Genomic DNA, 17157 nt, shown 5'->3' on the forward strand with positions numbered 1-17157 from the left:
CTGCTTTTTTTTCTGCTTTGTAGAAATATAATTTAATTGCAGACATTTAAACCCCATATTAAACATGCAGATTATATCTGGAAAACACAACCCACTGCCCCAGAGGCCACCAGACCATTCGCCCTGGCTATCTTTACAGAGGTACTGGAGAGATCAGGGACCAGCAGTCTGGATGGATTGGCCAGGTGTCTACGACAATCTCTGGGGTGGATCAAAGATCTCTGGTGACCACTTGGTTCATCACCCAGAAACCAGTTCACAACTGTGAATTAGTGGACTACACAGCTGTTGCGGGAGCGATGGCAGGTGTCCGTCCAGCCAGCAGCCAGGAAGCTTGGCCGCTGCACCTGGAGCAGCACCCACCTGGCCCCAGAGGCCAGCTCAGTGCTGTACACATGGTCCTGGAGCAGGTGAGAGGCTGATCAAGGTTAACCCATCAGTTCTTCTTGGGCCCTGTGGAGCTGGGTGGACCAAGGAATGGAAATGTCTGGTACCTTCCACCATCCCTGGGGCACTCTGAGGGGATGCCGGGAGCAGGTGGCAGATGTCACCATCAAGTGGGTGGAAACTAGAGCCATAAGATGCTGGATGAGGTTGTGGATGGGACTCGTTTGCATTCACCAGGGGATCACACTCCATGAGAGTCACATCAAGAGTGACAAGAGCCTGTTGGGAGTCAAGGAAGCAGGGGCTATGGGGAACCCCAAGATCATACAGAGCAACAGGCAAGAGCACAGAGGCCACCACCAACGGCTCAGAGAGAATCCCAATCTGCCAGTCACGAGCTGGGCAGGTGCTCGCAGTCCTGTGCCTTGTCCGCTCCTCTGCGGAGTGGGAGTGTCTGCAGGCGGAGGCCACAGGGAAGTAAATGAGTCAGTGGTCTGTGACTTGTCTAGAGTGGTGCCCGGCACGGCGGTGTCTGCTCTCCTCATTGTTCGTGAGAGGCTGACTCCAGTCTCACCACGACCCAGGAGCCTGGCGCTTTTATCACGTCAGGTTAAGATCTAGTATCATCGGAAGGTGGAGCACAGGAAACCTCCAGAGGAGGGGCCCAGGGGCCTCAAGGGAGGTAAGGAGAGAGGGGAGATGTCTTTCCTGAGAAGGAAGCCACCTTCTCAGGGCCCAGAGGTGGCTGGAGCTTGGGCACACGGGGAGGCTCCTGTGGAGAAATCCACAGCTGGGTCCTGTTACGTGCCATGCCCTCGGGGTCTGGGAATTCAATGAGGAGGTCTGCCCCTTCTCTGAGAGGCTCTATCAGTTAGGGCCCATTTGGCTTGGACACCCAGGAAACCAAAACAGCAGTGACTTAAGGAAGTTAGGGGGTTTTCTTGGCAAAACAGTAAATCTGCAGCCAGGCAGTGCAGGGCTGGTACAGCCGCTCAGAAGCCACTGGGGACTTTATCTGATTTTACCTCCTGTCTTATATTATGACTTTAGTCCCCATGGGAAACAATTTGGCTGCAGTACCTCCAGACATCACATTCATGTTCCAGGCAAGATGAAAGAGGAAGAGCAAAGGCCAAAACCAAAACAGAGCCAGGGTAGCTGGGTAGCTGCCCTTTAAAAAAGTTTTATCAGGGGGCTGGGGATATAGCTTAGTTGGTAGAGTGCTTTCCTTGCATGCATAAGGCCCTGGGCTCAATTGCCAGTACCACAAAAAAAAAAAGAAAAAGAAAAAGAAAGTTTTATCAAAGCTAGACTGGTATGTACGGCTGGTTTAATGGAAAGAGGACCTGGGAGGGTGAGTAGTTACAATGGGACCCACCCACTGCCACTTGAGTTCAGGTCAAGGGGGACAGATGGGGATGTAAGCAGATGATTCCAACAAGCTGTGCCAGGGACCATTGCAGAGGGATGCCCAGGACTCTGAGAAGCCATCAAGGGGCACCCACTGGGGAGGACCAGGGGGAGGAGGCAATGTCTGAGGTGAGGCTTAGGGACAGCGGGAGCTAGAAGAGGAGCAGAGCAGGGTGGAGGGAGTGGCTACCCCAGTGCAAGACTGGGCACTGGAAGATGGGATTGTTTTCCCAGTTCTTCTCAGCCCCAGGGTTGGTGTGGGCCAGTGACTTTCTATGGCCAATGGGAAGTGATGGACAAGGCACAGGCACATCCGGTGTGCCCTCTGGCCCTCCTGTGATTCACCAGGGGAAGAGCCTGCCAGGACAGTGTCTCTACAGGGCAGGGCTCAGGGGCTGTATCCCAGGGCCCATCCATCCCTGAGATCCTGCTGCGGTTTTAAGCATTGGTGCATAACCCTGTCACTGGAATTCCACTGAGAAACAATGCAAACAGGGCACATTTGCCTAATGCATGATCTTGGAGCCTACCTTTTACTGCGACGTTAATGCCCTATGCTAGGATCATGTCTGGAAGCTCCACGGGTTTGTTCAATTCAACACCTTCAGTTTGGGGAGAGTTTTAACACGTAGTAGATGGTCAATAGAGAGTTGTTGAGAGAACGAATGGGTGGGTGGTCTTCATGGTTGAGTGTGAGCTAGACAGGCCCTCAGAAGATCACACAGTATGAGGGGGGTGGGGGGGAGGGTGCAGGAACACCGTTCCTGCCTCTTCATTCCCTCGGTACAGATGAAGATGCCCGTCGCCTTGGATGTGTGGAACTCACCAATATTTTGGCATAGGCTTAGACTTCCAAGAGGATGTTTACAAATTAGAGTGTTTTTAGAATTTATGCATTTCAATCAAACTCACTCCACTATGTGGAATTGTTGTTGGATCTGCTCTCCTTCCCTATACACTAATTAGCAATCAAGCTGCCAATGTGTTCTGTGGATTCAGTGAAGGCTGACAAAGATGATCTTTGATTTACTTGAAAACAAAATTAATAAGTGTGTGCAATTCTTTCTAATAATCTCCATGGCTTAATGAGGCCTGGAAACTTGCCAAAGAGCTAGGCTAGTGCTCCAGTCTTTCTGTCTTTCTTTCTGTCTTTCTTTCTTTTTGCTGTTTTTCAATGTCAGAGATTACACCTAGCTGAAAAAAATATATATATATATTCAGGAGGTCATTCCCTGAGCCTCCCCGCTGGCCCTCAGGTGTAAGGGAAAAGCACCAGATCTGGCTCCACCCTCTGTGGGAGGTGGGCTTTTGAGAACAGGACCCCACCCAGCCAGGCTTGAGGTTGCTAGCCCTTAAGCTCAGCACAGGGCTGTAGAGAGCAGGTGCTCAACTGTCTGGTGCTGAATGGAGACATCCGGGAATTGCATGGGAGCCGGAACCCTATCTGGCCTTTAATACAATTGGTCAAACTTACAGAAAATTTGGAATCCTCCAAGGTGGATATTGCCACATTTGATCTATCTCCCTCTGTATGTCTGTGAGCATATAGAGTGAATATATGTGTATAAATATATATTGCGATGTTACATATACATAATATGAATACATTTTTAGATATATAGATATATCCACATAAATCATTTGGACATAAGTTCAGACTATTATGACACTTCACCCCGAATCTAATCCTTCAGCACATATCTTCCAGGAACAAAGACATTTTCTTCATGTGACATAATAAAAATGACATACTTGGTCTCTGTCTCTTGATTTCTGGCACAGAATCCTAATCCCTTGGAATTCTTGGGGGATGGGTGTCTTTTGCTCTAATGAGAAGAGTCTTGGGCTCCTGGACAGCTACAGAATTGGGTCTGGTCTTTAGAAAGAGTGAGCCATGGTCAGAAGCTTAATGCTTCCTGTCTCATCCCCACACTCCTAAAGGGGGAGGGGGCTGGAGATTGAATAAGTCACAGTTGCAATGCCTACCAGCGGGAGGCATAAAAATCCCACAATAATGAGATCCAGAGAGCTTCTGGGTTGGTTAAAACACCCCTGAGCTGAGAGGGTGGTGGTCCCCTACTTCAGTGGGACAGAAGCCCTGCATGGGGAACCCTTCCAGGCCTCCTCCAGTGTCCCTCTTCCTCTGGCTGTTCCTCTGTGTCCTTTATCATGTCACTTATAATAAACCAGTCAACACAAGTCTCCCTGGGTTCTGCCAGTCAGTCATTATGGCAAGTTGTTGATCTCAAGGAGGGGTTCCTAGGGGTCCTCCATTGGTGGCCACACCAGGGACCCACTAAGTAGTCGCTGGCCTCTGAAGTGGAGGCAGTCCTGCAGAGCAGACCCCTCACGCATCACCTCCAGTAGCTCCTGCATCACTGACCTGCAGGCAACTGGGAGACTGGAGAAGTCCCACCCGGGTGCTGTCCAAAGTGAGGGTGTGAGAGCCAGCAGGAAAAAGAGGGTTTTATTTGCTTCCTTTTCACTTAAATAGGCACAAGACTACTATTACACTTGAAAAGCGAACCATGTCAACTGTAAAATGTCCACCTCCCTGTCCCAAGACCGTGTCATGCCTGTTTCTTAAAAATCAGGATTGGCTCCAGGTGCACTCATCACTGCCCAGGGTCCTGGATCAATCCCTTTGAATCTAGGATGGTCCCTCTGCTTTTCCAAGACTGTGACTCTCTGAAGTCTTCAGGGTGGTGGTCTTTTGGAATACCCCTCAGCTTGGATTCTTGTCTCCAGATCTTGCCTGATAGGCTTGTCACTGGCTTGTCCTTGCATCTCTCTCATGTGTGGTCCCCTATAGCACCTATGAGCTGGGCTTTAGGTGGTGGTCCAATGGCTTGGGGGAGTCAACCGTGAGATGTGTCCATGCTGAGCCCACCATCTCTTTGCAATGGGCCAGGTGTCTTGGGGTGAAACTTTGCCACCTGTGAGCATCTTGTTTCCCAGGAGCTTGTCACCCACTGATGATTCTGGCTTGACTCAATCATTACATCAGGGTTAAAAAATGGAGCTCTCCCTCCCTTCCTTCTGCATGGTCACTGGTGACATTCCAGGAGGAGGACCTCCCTGTCCCACCCCCTCTCTCACCTCTCCTACTCTCCTTTCCTTTGGAGAGTTTAATCTCAGTTCTCAGAAGTGCTGAGAGGTGTACTTCACGATAAAAGTATACATCATGAACTGCGGTATCCCCGTCTGCAAACTGGGAAGACTAACTGTAGATTCAAGTTGCAGCTGCTCTGGGGCGAGGAGCATTGGAACCCAACTCTTTGTGTTCCTTGAATGAAGGAATGAGCAGGTAAGTCCCTAACACAGAGGTCCAAGAGGGACAGCAAGACCTTTTTAAGAAGAACAAAACTGCATTATATCCACAAAAGAAGTTTTACTCTTTTCAAATATTTAAAAATCTTGAAACTTCTATGTTCTCTCCTTATTCTCTTAGGCTCTGCTGGGCTCAGTGGCCACCCCTGTACTTAGGACACCTGGATCCACCTCCTGCTTCTTTAGAAACTACAACCCGTGCAGTTTCCCAAATGGCTACACCGTGGTCCTGAACCATTTTTGAGGCAGGGTACATTTGGCAGTGTCTGGAGGCATTTGTGTTTGTCACAACCATGGGGCATGGGCGCTACTGGTCTCTATGATCCGAGGGCAGGGATGCTGCTAAACATCCTACAACCCACTGGATTTCCCTACAGTAAGGAAATTCCTGCCCCAAAAGGTCAGTAGTGCAACTTCTCAATTTCCTTGGAAAATCCAGAAACAGAATAAGAGATATTCTTAAAGGCAGAGGATTCAAGGGACTGTGCAGGGAAGGATGGAGAGAGGAAGAAAAGAGCAAAGGGGAGGGATCAGACATTACACACCAAAGTTTGCAGGCCTCAGCCCCCCCCCCCCCCACGATCCTGGAAGGCCTCTAAGTCGGGAATGTGCTCTCCCGCCCATGGTTGGAAGCTGTCAGGGAAGTAAACTGCCACGTCTCTTGGGACTCTTTGGCTCCTGGATGTCTGTCTCTTCATTTCCCACACCATCCTGCAGGTCCCCTGAATTATTGGGCATCGGGGACATTTGCATTTGAGTCTCCTTTGTCCTGGCCTCAGTGTGCAGCCTGAACTCAGGAACTCTGAGAGTGCTCTTCACACATGATGGTTTGGGAGGTGGCTGCCACTTGTCCTATTTGCCACCTAGAACGTTCCTTCAGCTTTTAGGTCGGCATCTGCCATCTGAGGCTAGTGGATTTTTTTTTCCTTCTTTGCAGTGGATGACTTACTAATGGTGGGGCTGTGGTGACTGTTAGCATCTTGGAGGGTGAGACCTTTTTCTCTATGTAAACAGAGTTGAGAACGGTCAGGCATGAGTAGTATGTAGTGATTTTGAACTTTAGGTTTTATTTTTAAAAATCTCAACTATCTCAGATAATTGGAATTTCAAGAAAATGAATGAAACTGAAATAATGGGCCACTTTCTTCACCTGGGGGGCATTCTCTCACCTCCCCTACAGAAACCTTCAGTCTTAAACATGTTATTTTTTTGTACTAAAATTTAGAGATTAACTCTATCCTTTTCCCGACTAACCAATCCATTTAGAAGTACTATTATCAAATAGTGAATTATCCATTGAAATTTTAGAAAATATTAAAAGGAGAATTACTGATAGTTCTATAACTAAAATAAGTCTCAAATGACACTTTATTTCACTTTCATCTTGCTTTTCCTCTCTGAATAGAATGTTTGGACATAACTGCAATCATACTGTCTTTTAAATTCAGAATCATGGTTTTTTAAAACATCAGATCATAGGAATTTTTCAAAGTTATTGCAACCCCTTGGTAAATTTTTTTTAATTTTTAATTTTATGTACTACAGGTGGTAATTTTTTTTGTCTTCCTTTATCTGAGTACATCCTAATCTCATCTCCACTCCTAAAGATTATTTTTGTTAGATAAAGGATTCTTGACTCTGAGAACTTTAAAAATAATTTTCAACTGTCTCCTGTTCTCCATGGTTTCTGGTGAGAAATCTGCCGTCATGCAAATTGTGGCTCCGGATGCCTAAAGCCTCCTCTTTCTCTGACAGTTGCAAGATTTCCCCTTCATCTTTGGCTTTCAGCAGTCTGATTATGATAACTTGGCATGGGCTTTCTCTGACTTTATTTTACTTAAGGTTTGCTGAGTTTCTTGAATTTATAAATTTATGTCTCTTGTTAAATTCAGGAGAAGTTTAAAGATCTTTATTTAAATGTCTTTTGCACCCACTCCTTGTGGGTCCTCAGTGGCATCAGTGTTAGACTTGCTGTGATTCCACGGGATTTTAAGTCTAATTTTTTTCTATTATTGGATAATTTCTATTGACCTATCTTAAAACTGACTCCTTCCTTTTTCACCTCCATTTTGTTATTGTCCCCCTCTGAGGATTTCTTTGAAAACATTCTGCTATTATAATGTCCAGTTTTAAATTTTCTATGTATCATTTCTATTTCTTGGCTGAGAACTTTTAACTTTCTATTTGTTTCAAGAGTGTTCACCCTTACGTTTTCCCCCTCATACTGGGGATGGACCCCAGAGCCACACACATGCCAGGCAGGTGCTCTACCACAGAGCCTCATCCCCGGCCCCTTACTATGAAGTAGGACTGTCAAACCTACTTTAACTATTTGATAATTCAAACATCTAGGTAATCTTGTGTTTGGCATGTATTGACTTATCTTCCCCCTCAAGTATTTTTTTATGTAGTTTCTGTATGTTGAATAATTTTTGATCTTATCTTGAATGTTTTGAATATTTATGAGATTTTGGGTGCTGTTGAAATCCTCCGGTGAGTGTTAATTTCTTTACTGTGTTTCATTTTATCAGGCAATTTCCCCAATTAGTCCCCCATTCATCTTCCCCTGCCGTTGCAATGTTAACCTTGTTTACAAAACCTTCACAGTGGTATTTGGATATGTAGTGTGCAGACACCACCCAGGATCCAGGCTGGGACGGGGTCACCCTGAAGTCGAGTCCTGCAGCCTGGTGTGTATTGCTCTGTGTTAGTTCCATACACACAGCACAGAGATCAGCCTTCAAGCCCAAAAGTATGATGTCTCTTTCTCTAGCTTCCTGCTCTTCTAGATTCTTCTACTATTTCCAGTCCCTGATTCTCTGGCTGGAAATCTATTGTTATTATTATTATTATTATTATTATTATTATTATTATCTTCCTTATATTTTCACAAACTTCCTGTGATGGTGTCTTACCTGGAACAAGGCTTGGAAAAGTAAGAGGGACCCAGATAAATAACAGGCATCCTTCCCATCTCACTCATTAGACCACGAGGACCATTTTTCAAAGTTCCCCTGCTGCCGTGGGGCTGGTGATGAAGGACCACAGCTCTGTGGCAGAGGCTTGCCCAGGGCAGAGCTGGGAGAGCCAGAGCAGTAGAAAGAGAGCCTGGGCACCCCATGCTCTGCACTCAGGGGCTGCTTCTCTGCTTCTCTACCAGAAAGAGAGGGTTCTCCTGGAACTTGTTCTGGCCACATCTCTGCATAGCTCTGGGGTTTGGCTGTCCTGTCTCTAAGCCAGGAAATATGGGGGCAGGGGACCAGGACTCCCACTGTCACATCTGTATCTCTCCATTTTGATTTCCCTCCCACTCCCTTTCTTATTTATTTCTCAGAATACTCCCATAGCTATTTTATATCTTCTACCCTGAAATTTTAGTTGTAATCAGTGGGAGAGGCAGGAGGGAGTGTACCTCCTAGCCACAATCAGGGCCTGTCAAATTATTTTTCATTGCTGTGTAACATTTCATCAAGCCAGTATTTCGTGATTCCTTGAAATTTTCTCCTATTGGATTTGAAGTCATCTCACCTTGTTTTCAGTATTATAAATAAGCAGGGAGTATCTGTTTCTGTTTGAAGAATAGTTGCCTTACTACAGGTATCCAGGAGTGGAATACTGAGTCAAACATTCCAGGGAACATCTTTAGACCCCTGTGCTACCTGCTTTCTGGGACATTCTGCACCATATTTTCCCATGAATTGGACTTTCTTGTCATTTAACACCTCAGGAAGCACCTGATTCTTCTACCACCTAGCTCATCTGCTGTGTGTTTCATAGTCTTATAAGGTCATCCCCTCCAGGAAGGGGATCTGTCTCTCTCCTCCTCCACTATATCCCAGTAGCCATATAGTGCTTGTCACATAGTAGAAGCTCATTAAATGTTTGTCAAACAAGAAATACAGCATAGTCTTTCAACCTATGTGTTCTTAGACTGCTGGGTTTAAATCCTGGCTCAGATCTCAAAAGAGTATTGAAGGATAATGCATGACAAGCTTGGGGCCTGGTGCAGTGGACATTCATAGACCCAATGCTTACGTGCTGCTTTCAAATTGCTCCTTCTGTACCAAGGACTAGTAATCCTTCAGGTTGTGAGAGCACATTTGGTTGTGAGGTAAAAAGGTGACATTAAAATTCAAGGCATTATGTCTACTTTTATGCATAGAAAATAGCAGGAAAATTTCCTGGGGATTGCAAAGCCCATTACAACCTCTCCCCAGAGCCGCCGTGAAGTGAAGGCTTGGTCTGCAGCGCTTGCCAACACCCCCACGGCTCTGCAATATTTCCTTCTGAAAGAAAGTGCTGAAAAAAGTCCAGGCTGGGTGTAAGAAATGACTCTGTAATTTAATTATTTGTAATGACATTAAAAATGTTAGTCATTGTAACTTTCCTTCCTATGCCTGAGCCCATCATAGCGGATCCTTAATTAGAGACGGGGATAAAAGATCTTTGCTCCGAGCCTCTGGATGGGTGTTCTATGGAGACTGGGACATTCTGAGTGCTTTGGCACCTGGAGATTGTATAGATCTGTCTCCAACCCCACCGCTCTCCCTCTGCCTCAAGGTCTCTCTCAACGTCTGTGCCTCCACCAGGCCCGGCACCCCCATCCTTGCATCCCTCCTGCCCCCCGCCTTTCCATCTGCTTCTCTCCCTGCCTGCCCACTCCACCAAGCAAGCAACTGGAATCAAGAGGAGAATCAAATGGCAGGAGGCAGCTTGAGCCCGAGAGCTGCAAGGAACTCTGGAGATCAAACCAACAAGCATTAATTTGATGCCTGCTGTTTGCCAGGTTCTGAGCTAGGGGAGGGAGTGATCCAAGGCTCCTGCCCTGGAGGAGCTCCTGAGATGGAGATCAGGTGCTCGTGGAGAGCTGTGGCATCAGCAGACTCAGAAGAGAGCACTTGGCAGGGTCTGGAAGAGCGGCCAACGCAGCAGGCAGGAGTGCCAGGGGGCCTCTAGACCTGGGTGGAGTCAGCCTGCTGCAGCTCTTTGGTGTGTCTGAATGAGGGCAAAGGGACCAGGACTTTGAAGTTGATGGCTCTGGCTTCTCAACAGAGGCGCAGAGCAATCCACAGCCTTATCTCGTGAGTAGTTCATCAGTGCAGAGGGGCTTCTCTACCCTGCAACTCCCAGCCCCTGCTCCATAGCTCCCACTTCTAATCACACAAATAAAGACGTCCCACCCCGACCCTCTGGATACAATTCAAGTTTGACAGTGGCCAACAGAGCACACTCAGAGCTGGAATGACAGATAGCTGAGCTGTCTCCCTGCCTGTAGTTTGTTTTCCTACAAAAGCAAAAAAGCAGTTTTGAACTCCAATTCCAATAAGAGAACAAGTCTTGCACCCAGTGCCCTGGGGCCCACCAGTTTCCAGGGCTGATGGCTGGTCTCCTGGAGGCCACCGAAAAGGCTCTGGTGCAGGTGCTAGGTGTCAGTTCCAAGAGCAGAGAATTGTTCAAGGCCATCAGGGGCTTTGCTGGAGGCCCCCAAGAGTGTTGGTTGGGACCCCAGGGCTGGGGGTTCAGGCTGACTTCCTGAGTGACTTGGTTGGGGAACTGGAAGGTCCCTAGGAAACTTTCTGAATCCCCCATTATCTTCTCTGATTCCTTCCAAGTAATACTTGTAGATGTCACTATGGACAGATCCTAGGGATACAATGTGGGTAAATCAGACACAGTTCTTTCTCCCGGGAGCTGCAGTTGAAGTTACACAAGGCAACAGACTAATGAAAAAACTTACCAGTTGGTCAAGTGCTGGGAACAGCCAGAGCTGAGATGGAGACAATAGGAGGCTTCTTTTGTATGGAGAAGTGGGAGGAGGTGGCAGGGCCAGACAAACAGCAGGCAGCCCAGGCGGGCAAAGGCTCCAGGGCAGGAAAGCATCTCCTTTTGGAGAAACCAAAAGAAGCTGGTGCGGGAGGAGTGGGAAGGGAACCAGAGTTGCTGTTGTGTTGGAGGGGACAGGACAGGGACAGTTCCAACCCAAAGCCCAGGGAAAGGAGTTCTGCATGGCACCCTGTGAGGGCAAGCACTGGAAGGGTGGAAGCAGGGCTGCGGTGGATTCATTGTTTGAACTGGTCCCCTGGATGCTGCATCGAGAACAAACCATCTGTGAGCAAGAGTGGAAGTAGGACTAGTTTGCAGGCTGCTGAGCAAGTCAGACTGGAGACTGTGGTGACCTGAAGGATCAGATGATTTCAGAGAGTCAGAGAGGGAAACAGAGTCACTGTCCATCTTGGAGGTTGGGGTGACCAGACAGGAAGATGGGTGCTGTGCGGAGGGTAGAGGCAGAAGTTAAGGCTGAGCCCCAGATCTCTGGCATAAGTAACTGAGTGGAGGATGATGTCATCGACTGAAAGGAGGGAAACACATCTTGGGGAGAAAATCCGGAGTTTGCTTTTGGATTTAAGTTTGGGACACAGATGTGATTATCTGAGGGCAGGTGTCAGGAAGCTTTGGGTAGACAGACTAGGAGCTCAGGGAGATGTTGGGGCCCGAGGGTGACATGGGGACCATCTGCAGGAATGCTATTTAAGGCATAGGAATGGAGGGTGTCCCCTGGAGAGGGAGTGGAAAGCTAGAAAAGGGACCAAGAACAAGCACTAACCAGCATGTGCTTCCAGAGGCTCAGCAAGGCAGGGAGGTGGGGAGCCTGTCAGGCCAGGGGGTAAAGGCAGAGTGGCCTTCTGGGTCCAAGATGTGAGCGTTGAGGGGAGGAAGCCCTGGTCAAGTGCCTAACACTGCAGAGAGATTGACCAAGTGGACAGTTATGTCATCCTCACGGAGTCCACAGATGACCTTGTTAAAAGGTGTTTTGACCTTCAATTGGTCCAACTTATTTTTTTTGCCCCTCAATCCCAGGGGAGTCGGGACCCCCTTGCAACTTGCCACACTCCACAAGCAGACACAATTGCAGGCCCCTGGAGGTCCACTCCAGACCCCCAGGGAGCCAGTACTATTGGTCTGATGGTTAGCCATGGCATGGTGTCAGGGACTGATGGCAGCTTCCAGCTTCCAGGGCACAGGAGGTGGGGACCTTCTGCACTGGACCAATGCTTGGAAGGATGCCCACGGCATTGGGTTAAACAGTCCATCCCAGCACCTTCCAGAGCTTTATCTCTGCAGACCTGGAGCTGCTGGTCACCATGGAAACAGAAGCCTTTGTTCACCACTTCCTCTCCGGTTTTTCTCAACGCTCCTCCTCCTCCCCCTTTTCTTTCTTTCCTGTCCTCACACCCACTCGCTCTCTTCCCGCTACAGTTTTCCTTCTATTTTTACTCCTCACTTTCCATCTCACTTGTCCTGATTTCCTTATCCATTAAAAAAAAATTCTGTTATGTAGTTTTGTTAGTCCCCTTTAATTCCCTTTGAGGGAATAAGGTATCGCACACATACGTATATTCACTTATATGTACACACACCACCTACACACACAAACACATTTATAATCCCAGAGCTCTTTCCATGCCAACGCTACTCAAACAATTATTAGGAAAAGAAATAAGGAGTGAGGAAAAATGTATCCCAGCCTGCCGTTCACCACATGCTACTTGCAGTTTAAGGATTTTTCCCCATTTATCCTGCAACTCTGCATTTAGATAAGATGTATAACTTAAAACAGCCTGGGTTGTTCCTCTCCTAATAAGCATAGCTGTCAGTCATGTTCAGCTAAAAATACCTGCAGTGCATCTTTTATTTTATGTGTACACACAACCAATCCAGAATCTTCCAGGAACACGTCTGCCAAACGCTATAGTCATGAATCAAATCAAGGCAGAGAGCCCAAGAGCCCACAGAAGTCAGAGAATCCAGTTTTGAGCTCTTCATCTCTTCAGATTTGGGCCCTGGGATCTGGGGGCACCTCTCCTGCACTCTTCTAGTAGGTTGGCTCTTCTGGTCCTGGCCGTGAACTTCCAGGTGGTACTGGTTTAGTCAGAGTCCTGGGTGAGGCCATGGTAGAGATGAGTTGACAGTTCCCACCTGACATTGTGCAGCATGTTGGCAAAGAGTGAATGTCTGATATGAGAGAGAAAAAGAGGAACCATAGATGGTTGCCTGGAATGAGATGGTTAAAAAAAAATAGTTCATGGGAGTCAAAATGGCAGAGAGACAGACAGCGAGGGCTCAGAAGCCCTCCACTGCATGGAGTGGATGGGGCGTGTGTTTGGGTTCGCGTTCCTGTTCCTGGCGGTTCATCTAAACTGGTGAACATGGGTGAGAACCTGAGAAGGTGTCCCAGACAATAACAAGTGCTCACCCCCAGCTCATAGTGCCACCAACCCCTCTTTTGCCCCTGGGACAACAACTTGGCAGGACCAGTCTACAGACGGAGGCCTGGGCTTGGAGCAGAGCCGAGAGTCAAGCTTCTGCCTTCGAGGGCGGGGGAGAGAGATGTAGGTGCAGGGAGCCTCGGCTTCCTCCGCTGTGCCGTGTCAGGGAGCCCCACTCTGTGAGCTTGCCGGTGTAGGTAAAGCTGTTGCTCACTGTGGCACCTGTCATTGTAGGTGCCCTGTGTGTGCCATGACTTTTCAGTGTCACGTGAGGCCTGGCGTGACCCAGAGCTGCCTCCCGGTGTCTCTTCAGGCTCATCTCGTTCCTCCTGTCAATTACCAGCTGGCAGAACCATCTGAAGTGTCTGAAGACTTGAGGCTCCTCTCATCCCTGGATTCTTGGCAGGACTCTTCCTGTCCATGGCCTCTTTGCGGAACTGGCACTCAGCCTCAGTCTCAACTCTGTCGTTGTTCCCTCTGAGAAACATGATTGATGTCCCAAGACTGGTACAGAAGCCCCCCTGGTGTCCTCATGTCACACTTCATTGTGGCTGCCTGCTGACTTGTCCCCTGCACCATGAGCTCTTGAGGGCTGGAGTCCCTAGCACCTAGCACAGTGCATGGGATGTATAGGTGCTTAATAAATGCTTGCTGAACAAGTCAGTGAATGAAGAAGTCAGTAAAATGGATGTATGGCAGGAAACACAGGTCTGTCTGTTGTGGGCTGATTTGTGTCCCTCAAAAAAGCTACATTGAAGTTCTAACCCCTGGTGCCTGTGAATGAAATCTTATTTGAAATCAGACATAATGACTTTGTGGACTTAATGAAGTTAAGATGAAGTCATTGGTGACTGCTGTCCTTATTAGAAGAGGGAAGTTGAACATAATCACAGACACAGAGGAGACCACCATGTGGAAAACCAATGAACCAGAGGAGCACTATGTAGCGATGAGACAGAATGGAAAGATGTGGCTCAAGTCAAGGGACCCCGGGGCTGGTAGGCGAGGACCTTTGGAGGGAGTGTGGCCCTGTTGACACCTGAAATTCAGATTTATGACCTCTGGACCTGAGAGAGAGTAAACCTGTGCTGCTTCAAGCTTCCACCTTTGTAGTGCTACAGCCACCCTGGGAAATGGGTACAAAGACAACAAGTCAGAGCTGGGCGTGTGGGATGAGAAACTGTACGTGTCCTCTATCTGTTCCAGTCTGGCTCACTGTCACTCATGTCTAGAAACTGAAGCATCTGAGGTAAACTGGTGTTGGCATCTGTAGGTGCTATTGGGAGGTCTGCTGAGGACTAGCTGGTGAGAGGTGACAAAAACTGGGGTCCAGTGGGGTGGGGTAGGGAGATCTCCACCACCTGAAGTCTAGCACGGAGGCTGGGGCCAGTGATGCACCCCAGCATCTGTGAGTGTGTGATGTGAGCTTTGGTCAATGTGGATGGGACCTGGTGGGCTCTTCAGGGTAGATATCAGGTCTTGGTCATTCATTTGAAGAAGAATCCTGCATCTAAAGTCATGGGGACACAGAACCCGTCCCCAGCCCTCAGGAGAAGGATTAAAAGAGCCTTGGTCCAACGCTGGCATGCAGGGTAAGGTCCGTGTCTGCACAATGAGCCAACAAAGGGCTGCGTAGCGAGCAGAGGCAGTGTGCAGGTTGGCCTCCAGCGTGGGGCTGGGTCAGTGGGGACGTGGTGTGGGTGCCCACTGCCGGCACTTTCTGCGGCGGTGGCCTGTAGTGTACTGAAGCTCTGCCCTTAACCTGCACTGGTTGTGTGGGCTCTGGAGCTGCCTGGCTGCACCCACAGATGCAGGCAGGTCACCCTAACAGGTGACCCTAATAGGCTGGAGGTCATCCTAGCAGGGGACACAGGGGACCACGTCTTCTTGGGGGAAGCCCTGAATCATACCTTGTGGTCTCTGATTTCAAAACCACAGCAGGGGAGAGAAGTGTGGTGGCAGCTCTTCCCTCAGCCTGCAGCCAGAATGACTTGTTGAAAGACGTCCCTTGGGGATTTTTTATTGGCTTTCCATTTGAGTCATACTTTAGACATTGAAGGCTGACTGTCAACCTCCGCTTTGGGGGATTTGTTAACAAAGATTTACTTCCGAACAATGGAAAGAAGTATCTGGAGGCTTTGAATGGCCCAGCAATTAAACATGTCGGAGAGCAGTCTGGACAAAGGCTTTAGAAGAAACTCAGGGCAGAGTAAAGGTGGCAAGAGGCTGGTCTCAGACTTCCACTTGGCATTGTAGCCCAGCAGAACATAAATCACAGAGCTCTTTCTCTTCCTGGGCATAGCACCACTTAATTTCTATACTCAACACATATTTGTTACTTGAGCATAGTTTGATATTAAAAAAAAAAAAAGCAGGGAAGCCCAGGGTAGTGTGTGGTGTGAACTTACAGAAACAGAATCCAGAGGTGAGAGGCCCTGGCCAGGGCAAAAGTCCTACCTGCAGCCTAGGACAGAGACAGACAGCAGGAAGGCATGGGCCCCCACAGGCTCCCTGGAAGCCTTTCCTGGACTGGGAACCTCAGGGCAGAGGGAAGCGAGGGTCCCTTATGTGACCTGTGCGATGCTGAGACCTATTCTTGTATTGTCTCCCATGGGGACCATGGTGCCTGAGCTGGATGGCAGGATGTGCCTAAGCCCTGCAGAAAGCTTGAAACCACAGCTTCAAAAGGACAGACTTGCCTCTTAAAAGGGAGAGGCAATACTTTGGGTCGTAAGAAAATGTTCAGTTAAACTCAATGATACACTTCCTGGCTTTTTTATGTTTACTACTTTAAATCTTTTTTTTTTGTTGTTGTTTTTTGAATTTAGGGTATCATTTACCTATAGTGACATTTACATACAGTGAAATGGATGGGCAGCGCACAGAGGGCTGAGTTTTCATCAACATGAAACCCACACCAGCCACGATGTGCGACTCTGTTGCTGCAGAACCTCTCCAGTTAGTGACCTCTGGCTATTTCCACTCTAGATCAACTCTGCACACATGGACAGATTCTGTCCATATCCAGCTGTTCTGGAAGATTCTGCTCAGTGGTCTGGCCTGGAGCAGCTGCTCCTCGTGCCCCCAGCAGGCAGATCCAGGTGGATCTCACTTGCATGCCTGTCTCCCTGCTCAGCTGCACGTGGTCCCCACAGCAAGACCCCAGGCCTGCCCAGGTGTTTGCTGAATAAGTGATGAGTGACCTGGCTCAGCTGCAAACAGGATGGTTTCTGCATTTGGCTGGAGCCTTGTCAATAGTGCTGCTCCAGCTGAGATCTCAAACCCCTCTCACTCCTAGTCTTTCTCCAACACAAGGGCCCTACTCCAGTCCCCCACCCATGTTTCCTCCTCCCTCCTCCACTTACAGCCACCCCCAGCAAATCCTGGGACTCTATCCTACTAGCTGGTTGAAAGCCACCCCTCCTTTCTTTCTCCATGGTCCCTGTGCTCACCCCAAGGCACCACCATACCTCCCATGGATGGTGAGGTGGCCCGCAGACAGGTCTACCTGAACCCTCGATTCCCACTCAAATCCCAGACACTCTGCTCCTGCCCGCCTCCTCCTGGCCTCTCCTTTCTTCTCTCCCTTTTTTCTTCCTCTCCTTCCCCCCTCCTTTCCTTTTTCTGGTCCCTCTTCTAATCTTCTTTTGCTCTCCAGTATTTATCAAAAGCAGCTTGTTTCGTTGATGATTAGCTTATTTATTCATCCCAGCCTCCCCCACACTGGGATGTGATCTCTGTGAGGCCAAAGACCACCACAGCA

The 17157-nt window shown here is 48.5% G+C and overlaps 1 pseudogene; it reads left to right on the plus strand.

The window, feature by feature from the left end:
- The first annotated feature begins 299 nt into the window (after positions 1–299).
- LOC143410722 (inactive carboxypeptidase-like protein X2) overlaps positions 300–17157 on the plus strand; it is a 96354-nt pseudogene continuing 79496 nt past the window's right edge.

Source organism: Callospermophilus lateralis, chromosome 11 (genome assembly GCF_048772815.1).
Source record: "Callospermophilus lateralis isolate mCalLat2 chromosome 11, mCalLat2.hap1, whole genome shotgun sequence".
NCBI lineage: Eukaryota > Metazoa > Chordata > Mammalia > Rodentia > Sciuridae > Callospermophilus > Callospermophilus lateralis.